Genomic DNA, 13093 nt, shown 5'->3' with positions numbered 1-13093 from the left:
TTCTTAATATGAGCAAACAACGCTCTTTCTGTATACTTTCCAAACTGTTCTCCATGAACATATACATGTTAAAAACCCAAACAAAACCAGAAGTCCCATATTGAAGCAAGCATGATATAGAAAATATCAACTATGTTGATTATATTTTCAGAAAGCTAATAATCTAGAAACACTGTCATGATGGTAAGTGTTGCAGTGTTCTAAGTAAGTTTGGAAATTGGCACTCTACAGCTTCAACTGTGATTTCTGTAGGAGGGCTCTTTCTTAGTCCTTTCAGTCTTAGGAAGTTGGAAACCCTAAAGCACACTGTTTCCTATATGATTCAGAACATGTAGAATGAATTTTAGGTAATATTTAAGAAAGAGGAACAAATTCAGCCAATATCATTTGGACAAAACTCCAAGCTAATAATTTCAGCACGATTCTACAGGCAATCTGCCTGTACCACAAGATTAGCACTGAGATAGCACTTGCTGATAAGAAATTGTTATGCCTTCTTATTCTGCCTTTTCTAACTTGCCATTATTGGCCACTTACCACTATTTTCTGTTCTGTAGTCTCTGTGAACCACTGTCTACCACAGACTTTTCACCACTTCTGTATATTGCCAGGCATGAAAACCAAAAGTCTGCCTCTTCTCTATGCTGAGATTACAAACTATGCCATTTTTGATACAACTTTTATGTAAAGAGACTACAGCTTCTTTCTATCTTATTCATCCTACATTACTTTTTTCATTCTCCCTGTAGGAAAGTTACACATCAGTATTATTTTACAGGTCTGCAATCAGCCTGTTTTTCAACCATTGCAGAAGTTAGGTTGTGCCCCAGGAACACAGCCTTAATGAATCCATGTATCTGAGAGACATAAAGAAAACCTTGTCTGTCTGGACTCTTTCACCCTTCCATATTTGCATTGAAAAACACCATAGCATTTAAATACTCTTGTAAAAAAGAGATCCTGACATGAAACATGTTTGTTAGTTGTATACACCTTATTCTGTTTCTCTCAGCCTATACTGTCATTCAGTTAATTCACTTCCATTACCTTACCACCACCTTGAAGGCTTCCTCTGAATTTGACCTCATGAACCTGAGTGAAAATGCATTGTGTGTGCAAAAAACCCCACCCCTCAAGAACCTGCCACTGAGCCAACTGTTATCAACATATTCTGGTAGGCAAGCGACAGTGTAAGGTTTATCATTGACCTTTAAGATGAAAAGCTATGTGAATTCATGGTGAGCCTAAGAAGTAGATGACATATCCATCATCTGAATGCACAGGTATGACACCGGAGCATAAAAAAAGGAGTGGAATTTCTCCTCCATAATACACTGGAGGAAGCATAAAGAACCTTTTGCACTTAACCACATAAAGGCATTTTGATCCCGCTCTTCATAAAATATTGAATACCTTCAAAAGGTCAGCAGAGAAGGGGATTTAAGTATGTGTGTTTTTCTGCTGTAGTCAAAGTTCTTGTGGTCTTATAAAAACTGAACATTCTAGTCCCGCAGCCTTCCATTCTCATGTGAAAGTAACGGGAGGGTTGTTTGGTGCATGCTGCTTTAAAACAGATCTCTTATTTATAGATGAATAGAAATATTTCCATTTAGCTAGAGAAATTTTGCACTTTTCATAAGAGCACAAATGCTTTTGTTCTTTCATTTGCAAATGATTTAAAATACATAGGAATAACAAATATGTGGCGGCGTCCATTTCACAAAAAATGTAAATGACTCAGGTTCTTCTTTTGGAGCTAATTTTATGAGATCTTTTATCAATGAATGATTTATTGGAGTTTAAAAAAAAAGAAAAAAAAGCCTGCCCAAAATATTCAGAAGTGGCCACTGAATTCTTAAATGCCCATTCTACCTCTTGGTTATTCAAAGATTTTAAGCATCCACAACTAGCCTAGTAATTTGAGGTTTATGGTATTCTATAAAAACAAGACCCATACAGACAGCTTAGGTCAGAGATTTTCCCTGCCCATTCGGTCCAAAATCTGTGTCCTTTGCAAAGCCATGCAGTGTTTATACTATCTTTTTGTCAACATCCAACTCTGAAATAACATTTTCCTTAAGAGTGCCAGGGACAGACAGACTGTTTGTTTCTGCCCCCTTGAATCCTGGGCTGCTTGCTGGAACAGGGCGGAGGTTGCCGAATGCCTGCAGCAGCAGCTTGCACTCTGTGCGGTCCCCTGGACCCACATCTGGCTTATGCTTGATCCAGTGCCGCTGGAAATGAGAGGGTTTTACAAAGATGTATACATGAGCCCTCCAACAAGTTTGGAGGAGCTTGCTGTACGAATGCTTTCATAATGTTTAACTTTCTGTTGTTACTCATCTTGTTTTCTCATTATAAACCATCAAACCAGGTGTGAAAAACACTGTTCTGAGTGAGGAGCACTTTACACGTATTTTGTAAAGCTATTGAGCACCACAAGAGTAGTCATGAACCAGGACTATAATTGCCAGTGAGTCTAGCAAAAGATTAATGCAGTTCATTCTTGCTGCTAATGAAACCCAGGAGGATATGAATCAAGCAAAGCTACCTATCACTAGAAGAAAGTTAACTCCAAGTGGGCTTGAGCTGTGGCTGAGAGTGTTTCACATACGAGAAGATAGAAAAGTGATTCATTTAATCCATTCATACTGTGCACTACATCATCTGCTAGATCTCTGCATTGTATCACAAATCAAAGTTCTAGTTCATGTCCTGCGGAGTATTTCTAGAGGAAAAATCTAATCCTAGGCAGTTACATGCTTAGAAGGACCCAGCCTTGGCAGTTTGTCTATGTATTTAAAGATTCTGTAATATCGCAGGTTCTCAGATGTCAAGCTCTGGAATTATACATCAACTCTAGAGCAAGGCTGACATTGAGATGGTGACATACAGCTTTTCATGTTCTTTGACAGTCAAAATCAAACTGATTTTTTTCTCATGTGTTCTGCATTCTGAAGGCGCAAGCCCAGGAGTCTAAACTGAATCACATGAATCTTGTTTGGTTTGTTTCTTATGAAACATTTTAACATATGTATTTCCTAGGCACAGGGTCATTCTGTTCAACCTTCCACTAAGATACTGTGGCAATGTCTGTAAGTTACAAGAAGACATAGTCCAGCCTCGGATGATCACTTGCTGATCTGTGGTCTGCTTTTTGCTGTCACTGAAATTAATAACGAAAAAAAACCCACAACCCTTTTCACAGCCCCAGGTTTGTAAAGGTAGAGTCTAGTAGATGTATGTTCTTGTAGTTACATCTTCTGTGGTTGAAATCCAGTATGAAGTAAATAGTGTTGGTTTCAAATATAAACCCATATCCACAACCTAGCACTTTTAGGAGAAAAAACCCAAAACAACAAACCTCTGCTGCACGTACATGTTTTTTAAAATTCTTCTTGACATATATGGAACTAAACACTGAGACAGAAGCAAATCTTATCTGAAGTAGTTAGGATGAAGTTAGTGCCACTACAGAATTTTTAATAGTCAATAAAGTTTGCTATTGAGTATCAGAAGTTAATTTCCCCTTTCCATTCCTATTTTGTATGTCTGAAGGGTATTGGACCTTGAATTTCTGTTTTACTAGAAAACTGTTCAGGAGCTTAGAGATCTACTGGTAGTTGAATTGTGACATCCGTCGAGACTGAAACCTGAACGATTGCAAGGGCAAGGAATTTTCATTCAGATCATTGGGATGCCCTGTCTGTCGTTATGTATTAACTTTATGTAGACACTGATCTACACGTGCAAGGCACCTAGCTTCTCCTTATCCTTCATTGTCCTTTTGTAATTCAAGATTCCTAACAAACACATCAGAGAAGAGTTCTCTTCTGAAACATTTAACATCCTTGCAATCTCACCTAAAATTACTTTATTCAAGGAACCTTCTAGCAATATTGCAGAAAAAAATCACAAACTGTATTTTGTCTAACATAAAACTGAAGAGGATGAAGAAGTAAACAAAAGCAGAGGTCACTGTAGATCTACGTCATAAAGAAATGCAGGAGATAAAAAAAATTATTTGCAGATCACTTAAAATATTTTTACAGCGTAAACCTTTTCCTCTAAGAGAACCTTGATCAGGGTAAAGATCACAGGATATCATCTATTGTTTTTACCTCTTAAGTGTTGTTAAACTGAGGAAAAAAATAGAATTGATAATGACAAGGATCAGCTTGGGCTTGCCAAGTTGCTTTTTTTTTTTCCATACTGAGTATCAAAATTAATGGAAATGCCTGCACACTGTAATTAAATGAAGCTTTGTCTTCCTTTGCTTATATAAAATTGTTGCTAAGGTGGATTCTGGAGTGAGGCTAATGAGCTCAGGCTGAAAAGTAGTAATTGTTTTCTGTAATTCACAGCTCTAAGGTGACTGCCAGCTCATTGTTGTACGTTACTATCTATGACGTTATTAAATGTCTGTCTGAGTACGCTTTTCTTTTTCAATAAGTGCTTTTTCCTGTGCTAATTTCACCCATGTAACTTAAACACTTTTCCTACAAAGGAGATACCAGTATGTTTGGCAAACAAGACATGAGTTTCTTATAAGTGTTGGAACTTGAGATTCATGTTAGCATTAATGGGATCCAATTCCCATTTTCACGGAATCATCTGCATGGGGCAATGCAACCCCAGGTGAGCGTGAACACTCAGACAGCAGAGTAGTTTTGGGTGCTGAGGGTATCATCAGTCCCAGAAGTAGTATAGTCATATCAGCACAAGACTGTATTTAGGTACACGATTACTCTGCCAAAACACTGTATCAACATGGCCAGTGCTGGCTCTGGTTCTGTGTCATGCACTATTATTCAGTGTATTCCTTAATTTTATTCTTAACTGATGTTTCATGTCTCATGATCTGAATACACTTGGTGCTAGAGCTCGCCACAATTACTGCCCCATATCCTGCCCCTTTACTGTTTCCTCAAGTAAATTTATCACTTATTTCTTCAGGAATTGTGTCTCGTTTGGGACTGAAGAGTCTGAATCAACACCTAATGCACTGGCAGTAAATAAGCCATCTTAGTTATCCTCGTTACTCCTTACTCATTCTCAGTTCTTTCATCAACCTTCTCCCAACACCCTTCTGTTAGCCCCCTCATCTTTCTGCTATGTTTGCAGAATACATTACATTAGATATTCCTTTTCAATTAGAGGTTCTGAAGACAGAAATTTCAAGAAAGAGAGTCTAAGTTCTTTGTTTTAAGAAATCTGATGTTGTCATATACTTCCCCAAATTCTGTCACTTCTCAGGAGAAATTAATTCTAAATGAAAACTCATGAAAGAACATTTGGGAGAGCTGCTTCTATGTGTAGATCTCGCATTCAGGAAATAACTGAGTTATGTCAGTACGCAGCAGTCTTGTGACTGGGTAGCTATCTGGTAAATGCTTGAGATTAACTCAGTGAAGCCTTCAGAAGATTCCAAATAAAAATTATTGCTGTGGCCATTAATTGCTTTGAGTGAAGTATATATTCCATAACCTTTGTGAAGAGTTCATTAAGTATCTCAAAGGGCAATAAGAATGCATTATTGTAAGTGTAAGCTGGCAGTCCTCAGACTAACCACATATGCAATTTACAGTATTTTCCGTGAAGCACAAGCAATTACTGTTTTACATCTGCTAGTGTTGGTATTAATAAAAGGTGATGCTGCAAAAGGCAGTTAGGATTTGAGGTGGGGAGAATGGAAAACATTTGTCTTCAATAAACAGAAGTGGTTTTGGAGCAGTTCTGAACACATGCCATGAAAACATAGCTTAGTCTTTAAGGAGTAACGTTCCCCCCTTCTCAATCATCTATACTTTGTATCTTTTTCTAGGATACAGATCTCTCTTTCTAGACTTATGCAAAATTTCCATTGATACTAATTGTCGTAGTTTAACACCAGCCGGCAACAAAGCCCCACCCAGCCGCTCGCTCACTCCCCCCCAGTGGGATGGGGGAGAGAATCGGAAGGGTAAAAGTGAGAAAACTTGTGGGTTGAGATAAAGACAGTTTAATAGGTAAAGCAAAAGCCGCGCACGCAAGCAAAGCAAAACAAGGAATTCATCCACCACTTCCCACGGGCAGGCAGGCGTTCAGCCATCCCCAGGAAAGCAGGGCTCCATCATGTGTAACGGTTACTGGGGAAGACAAACACCATCACTCCGAACGTCCCCCCCTTCCTCCTTCTTCCCCCAGCTTTATATGCTGAGCACGATGTCACATGGTGTGGAATCTCCCTTGGGTCAGTTGGGGTCAGCTGTCCCGGCCGTGTCCCCTCCCACCTTCTTGTGCCCCCCCCAGCCTGCTCGCTGGTGGGGTGGGGTGAGAGGCAGAGAAGGCCTTGACTCTGTGTCAGCACTGCTCAGCAGCAACAAAAACATCCCTGTGTTATCAACACTGTTTCCAGCACAAATCCAAAACACAGCCCTGTACTAGCTACTGGGAAGAAAATTAACTCTATCCCAGCCAAAACCAGCACGCTAATGCAACAGGGTCAGGACAAGTGTTTATTATTGCCAGGTAAGCCAATGGTTTAATGTAATTGCAAATTTGGCATATATTGCTAGCAAAATTGGGTACAGGAGAGCAGCTGTCTGGATATGATGGGATAATTTTCCCCTCACATTTTTTTAGATAATATTATTATTGAATATCTGTCTTAGTTAGAAAGGACTTGGGGTTAGTTTGGCTCCAGATTTGAATGTGTGACTTACTCTTGAATCTGTATTTCTGCAGTTTTCCATGTGCTTCCTGTCTTTATCCAAAGCCAAAGTCAGAAGTTCCAAAACAGAAAACCACAGGAAAAGCTGCTCTGGTAATGTTTGTCTTGAGCAGAAACAAATAGCAGGAGAGATTTCCTGCAAAATCATTTTCTTGTGACGAATGTAGCCTGGATTCTAGACCAAATAGTCTGGCTAAATCTGCCTATTTTTAGATAAGATTATATTAGTTATAGATTCTTATTTAAAACACATATAACTGTCTTTCAGTTTACCATCTTTAGTTTTTTTCGATCCCATTCAGCTTTGACAAATACATTTACCCTTTACTAGAATATTTGATTTATTTCTTGACAAGGGGTGAAGGGACCTGTGATAAAGTTAGGAATTAAAAGAATTTGAAGAAAGCTTATTTGCAAAGAGCTGGTGTGACTGTTTGTTGTAACTTTTAACTAATACTTGTAAGTATGTTAAGCACTTCATAGTCTACATCAAAAGAAAAGTTCCTGTCCAAAGCATTTAGGCTGGAATTCATCCCACTGAAGTTTAAATGCTGAAATGATGTGCTCTCCACCAATATCTGCTGTTTTGTCATTGATGCTAGATGGAAGCTGGTGCGAATAGACTTTTCACTTGCAACATACATCCCACGTGTGGATTATACTGAACTTGCAACTGCAGCTTTAAGCCTCAGTTAAATATCTAAAGACTGGGAACATGAATCTGAGCTTTCTATGAGATGGACATTCAAAGTGAAGATAAAATGGTAAGAAATAAGAAAAGCACGTCTGGATAAGAATTACAACAGCGGGTATTGTTGGCACTCGGGTTTGTGTGTAAGCTGTAGCTATAAGCTAATACTGAATCATCCACTGAGGCACACAGATGAAGGCCTTGTCAGGGCTTGTAACTAGCTGCAATTCCTGGGGAAGTCCACTGGAACGAGACAGTGAAGGTTTCTCAATATACCCGTGACTGCCATTATCTCACATCAGCATTAAGCCTTGGCTATGAACTGTTCTGTCTTTGGAGAGGGAGGGAAGTGATACATAGGATGAAGGAAGTTCAGGAGCTACCGAAGAAATGCAGTTTCGTGGTTGCAGTTAATACTGAAAAGGTGTCAGCCAGGATATGGTGTACTAAGAAATGAGTTAGAAAGTCAGGAAAAGGGCCATGGTGTGATTGACAGGTGAGAAAACTGGCTGGGCCTCTGAAATGTTGTGCAGAAAGCAGGAACAACTTTTGGGCACAGCTTGGATTAGAGAATAGTTAAAAGCTTTGAGGTCACAGATCCTGACACTGTTACCACGAGTTAGAATAGTTCTGTGCCATCTCTGCTAGTGCAGGCAGGTCATGCAAATGTTCATATCAGCCACTGCACCTGGGAAGATGGGCTTGTAAACTCTTAACAGGAAAAAATGAAAATCTCTAACATTAATGAGATGTGATGTCATAAAACACTGATGGACTGTAGAACTGTTATGTAAATAATACCATGTATTTGTAGATCTTCAGAAGATCCTTATTCAGCAAGTTGAGATTGACAAACAAATATATAGCCCAGTAGACCTGCAGTATGTTTCTACACCTTAAAATTGGCCTTCTGAACTACATAAGAGCAAGTAATGGTAGAAGCACTACCTTAAAACTGTCTCCACTAAATGCTGTAGATAAATGCCAGCACAAGCATCCATGTATTTGTACAGCAGTGATATACTTTTTCCTGTCACCTCTTTTCCTCTTTTTAGTTTTATGTGAAGTAGCTTGTCTTGTGTACTACAAACTTTGCTAATCTCATGGCCCAAGTCTGAGGACTTCCCTTATGCACTTTGCAATTCTGTTATGAAGTAGTACCCTGGGCAGAATATTACAATTTGCATAAAGCAAGGCAAGGAATCCCTGCAGCTCAACGATAGTTTATCTTCCTGTTTACTAGTCCAGCTCTCTGATTTGTCCATGAAATCCCCTTCCTCCGTTCTGATAGTGCAATGGTAGACTTCTGACCACAGGAACATTTATGAATTATGGACTCCAAAATTAATTGTACTAACCTCTTTTGCTTTCTCTCTTGGCTCTTACTTCGCAGGATGACTCTTCAACATCTCCTTCTTTCCTGTTCTAAGAAAATCTGACTGATTATCAAAAGTGATTTTGAGCATCCCTTGAGTGAATGTTCTGGGTTCATCTTTAAGCTCTTTAGCCCAGCATTGCTTAAGCTGCTATACAGGGAATAAAGGTAACCTTAAGCAGCCCTTCACTAAGTTATTTCTCACTCTGAGAGACAGTGGATATAAAACGTTTGTGATCCATTCTATCCCACTGGATCTTTCCTGATTCTTGTTATATGTAATGCTTCCATGTAATATAAAACAATTACACAAAAAAAAGGATTACGTGAAGATTTTTGTTAAAGTCTATTCTATGATCTCCTCTGATCTTTCTTTTTACTGGACACTTCTGTAAGTCCCCATTATATGTACATATTCTTAGGTTCTCCACTGGGAATCAAGTATGCACATGGAAGTAAGTTCCACTGTAAGCAGCTGAAATAATTGTGTTTTATTAATTGTGTCATTATCTGTGTTTATATCTCTTGCCCATTAATCTTTTCGTCCTACAACAGTACTCTGAATTCTTCTGCTTATCCTCTTCAGCATTCCTATCAAGCTCTATAGCAGTTCTCTAGCCAGTCTGGATCTACATGAATGCTGACAAGCCAAAGATTATGTGCATATGGATTGCCCAGTTCGTTGCTACAGTTAAGTAGTTCCTTCTTTTCTATTCATAAGGGGTCTAATTTGACTCTCTCTCCTCTACATGGCTACCAACTTGCCTGGGTATCTTTACAAGTCAGATCACAGATGTGTAACTAGAAATCAATGCTGCCATTCACTGAATTGTATAATTGTTGCTTTTTCATAGCGAAGAGTTCTTGATAAGATGCAGTGCAACAAAAAGTAAAAACAATGCATTTAATGTTGTCGTATATTCAGCTGGTTTTATATGAGACAGTTAACTGAAGTTAAATTAGGTTTTTCCTACTGAACCAGAAACTACAAATAAGCTTCCCTGCTTATTCATGGTTTGTATCTTTCTTTCCATCTTGAGAGGGGAACACAAATGGCGAATGTGAAACAGGAAAGGAGCACCATCTAGTGTTTAAAGAATAATACTGGAGAATGAAAAGTACATGAAACATTGCCCATCATTTAAAACATATAGACCATGTAATTTTTTGGCTGACTTGTTTGCATACAAGGAAAGAATTTATTCTGGAAATGTAATAACGTGATGTTCTTCATGGACGTTGTGGTGACTGAGAGGCAGGGGAATGTAGAATGGCATGTCAGGCTGCATCAGAAACAGTAATTTGGATAAATTTTTTGCCTGTTTGTCTCTGTTGGTAAAAAAAAGCTTAAGAAAGTTTTTGGTTCCTGACCTCCAAAGAATTTAAATCATAGTAGGCCAAAACCATTCACTCTTTGAAATAATGTAGTGCAATACTGTATGCAAATACTATACATTATCAGGCTATAGGAGAGTGACAGTATTTATCTTGGCAGTGGCAGTCATGGATAACATTCTGTAAGAACCTGCAAAATATTTGTTAAAATGGAATAAAAGTAACTGTTTAGCCTGTATCTCAGCATGCAGGTTTGGACTGACACTGTGTGGGAGAGGGTTGGAGAGGGACAGTTGTCTGTAGTTCCATTGCTCTGGAAAAAAACCCCAGTAGATGTTTAGCGTGAGCTCTGAAAAATTCTGGGTTTCATCTCTAACTGAATCCCTATATCTCAGAAGATACCAGACAAGAGACAAAGTAATTTTTGCTTTCTGTTTTGTGAAAGGAAGCAGTGTACGCTCTCAGCCATTCTAATTTTGGAGCTATGATCTCACTTTAACCAAAAGCACGGTACAGATGTGGTGCTTGTAATTTATTGGTGTTTCCTGCACTTCTGTGAAGATGACAGCATGAGCCTGGCATATGCACCAACTGTACTCTCTCTGTCTCCATAGCTAATGATAGACTCTCTCTTTTGCTTGCGTATTTACTTGTTTTTTAGAATAAAATGTGAACTTTTTCAAGAACTGTGAATGCTTATATTCATTATAAGATAAAACCATTATAATTGTAATGAGTTAAACCAGTCTCATTTTTCAGAGTAAATAGTTTTATTTTTTATGTGTAGCAGATGGCCTTGTTCAGCCAAAAGTGCTATTGCTAAAATATTCGTTAATTTTTAAGAGAGAAAAACACACAGGAAAAAAAGGGAATTTCAAATGTTTTTGTGTTTGACAAGCTTTGTGGTTCTTTTGGGAGTTTAACCACTGTTCCGCTATATGTAAAAGTTACTTGACTGTTGCACTATGGTTAGGAGTTACATGCACACCAAAAGCTCCATTGGCCCTCGCCTCTGGGCAGGAGGGAAATCTCATCTTGTGAGATGCTATTTATATTTGTTTTCTAGACATTTGTTAGCAACAGAATGTCACCTATATCATCTGTGCATTCTGGACATGAAAACATGAAAGGAAGCAGCAGATAAAGGGAAGAGCATTGTTTTCATTTATATGTTTTCATTTTATATTCACCCCAGCAACTTAGAAATAAGTTGCTGTTATTTACCAGTCCACATCTGGATCTGTTTGTGAAAAAAGGGCATACATGAAATAAGGAACTTATTTCCCAAGAAGGGGAACTTTCTGTTTACATGAATCAACTGTGACATTAGGGGATTCTCCTGCTTTGAGTGTTCTAAGGAAGCTGAACAGAAAATTAAAAGAGAAGTACTGACAGCAAAAGTTTTGAGGCTTTAGGAATTGATTCTGTGATTTGCTGCAAGATGTAATTATTGATAGCCAGCAGGAGTCATGGGTGCTCAGCACGCAAAGAACAAGGCCATGCTTCACTAGATTGATGGGGTAATGTAACAGATCGGGGATAAGTGCTGGGGCACTTAAACTTGTCTAAATGAGGTAAGGAACTGGCAGCTTCTAAAGAGAATCAGTGTTTTCCCTGTGTAACTCAGGTTCTGGCAAATGATGCTTGCCAAGAAAGAGTATGACGCTACCAGAAGACCAAGAATACTTTGTATTTGGGGAAGAAGATACTGAGCAGTATGTATGGAAGAAACGTTACTGACCTGTTGTTTAAGCAGGATCAGCCCTTCTTACTTTCCACACTTACTAACAAAGCCTCAACTTTTGACAGAGCGGAATCAGTCATTCTAATCTGAAAAAAAAGGGGGAAGAAAAAGTCTAGCCTTAGTTTGCAACATTTAATCTTTCAGTGGATCACACTTCATGTCATGTGAGTTGACTGGGGAGATAACTTCCACACCTCAGTTTCTATAACAAATTACTCAAGTTTATCTGCTAACAGAACACTGGCTATTTCCTCATTCGACACATTTCTTATCGGTAGGTGACATCCAGAGGGGAGGACTTGAAGAATGCTGCAATCCCTTATGTCAACATCAAAATGGAACCCATAGACAACCACACCAAATATTCAGGTGCTTTATATCCTTTACGTCTTTTAGCATACAATGACAATATTGTCTGGCAGATGAGACGGTTACTTTTTATTGAGAAATTAATCAAGGCATTTAAAAATGAGGACAGAGTAAGAAGCTCTTTCCGGATAACTTGAACTTCCAAACTGTCAGAATTCAGTCAGATGAACCTAGTTCATAAATAGCATAATACTAATAAAAATGCCATTGCAAACATCAGCTCCAACCTTTGCAACAACTATTTTGACAGCAAACCTTTTGTGCTGTATTTAAGGTTGAGAATGAAAAGCTGAATGTCATTAAACATGGAATTGTCTCCTCCCATTTTTGGATGATTATGCCACATCAGACTGTTTTCTCTATTTGTACCCAGAGTGTTAGGTGTGTTTGATGGAAATAGGCATATACTATGTTCCAAACACAAGGAGAAATTATGTGAAATTATGTGTACCTCCCTGTGGCAGCTCGATCTCTTCACAGTGAAGTTTTCTGTTACAAAAGTTCGCTATTATTAACACTAGAAGTTCCCCAGAGTCCAAAATGTGCTAGATGTTTCTGTGAAACAGAAAAATATAAATAGTTTGGCCTGTAGCCATTCACAAGTCTAAACCCTGTAAGCTACAGCTTTTTACCCATTGCTGCTTGCACGTTCCATAATTTTTCCCATAAATAATACGATTTGGGAGTGATTTTTAAATGCCCATCAACAGGCAGAGCAGCAAGGGTTTGTTTGGTAAGATCAAACACTGGAGAGAGCTTGTGAAGGCATCGTGTGGCCCATGCGCTCCTTCGGTTACCGCTACAACATCAGGCGAGGCACTGGTGCAGAGATAAGGTTCGGAATGGGAGACTACTAATGAGCAATAC

Source organism: Aptenodytes patagonicus, chromosome 10 (assembly GCF_965638725.1).
Source record: "Aptenodytes patagonicus chromosome 10, bAptPat1.pri.cur, whole genome shotgun sequence".
Taxonomy (NCBI): domain Eukaryota; kingdom Metazoa; phylum Chordata; class Aves; order Sphenisciformes; family Spheniscidae; genus Aptenodytes; species Aptenodytes patagonicus.
This window is presented reverse-complemented; position numbering follows the sequence as displayed.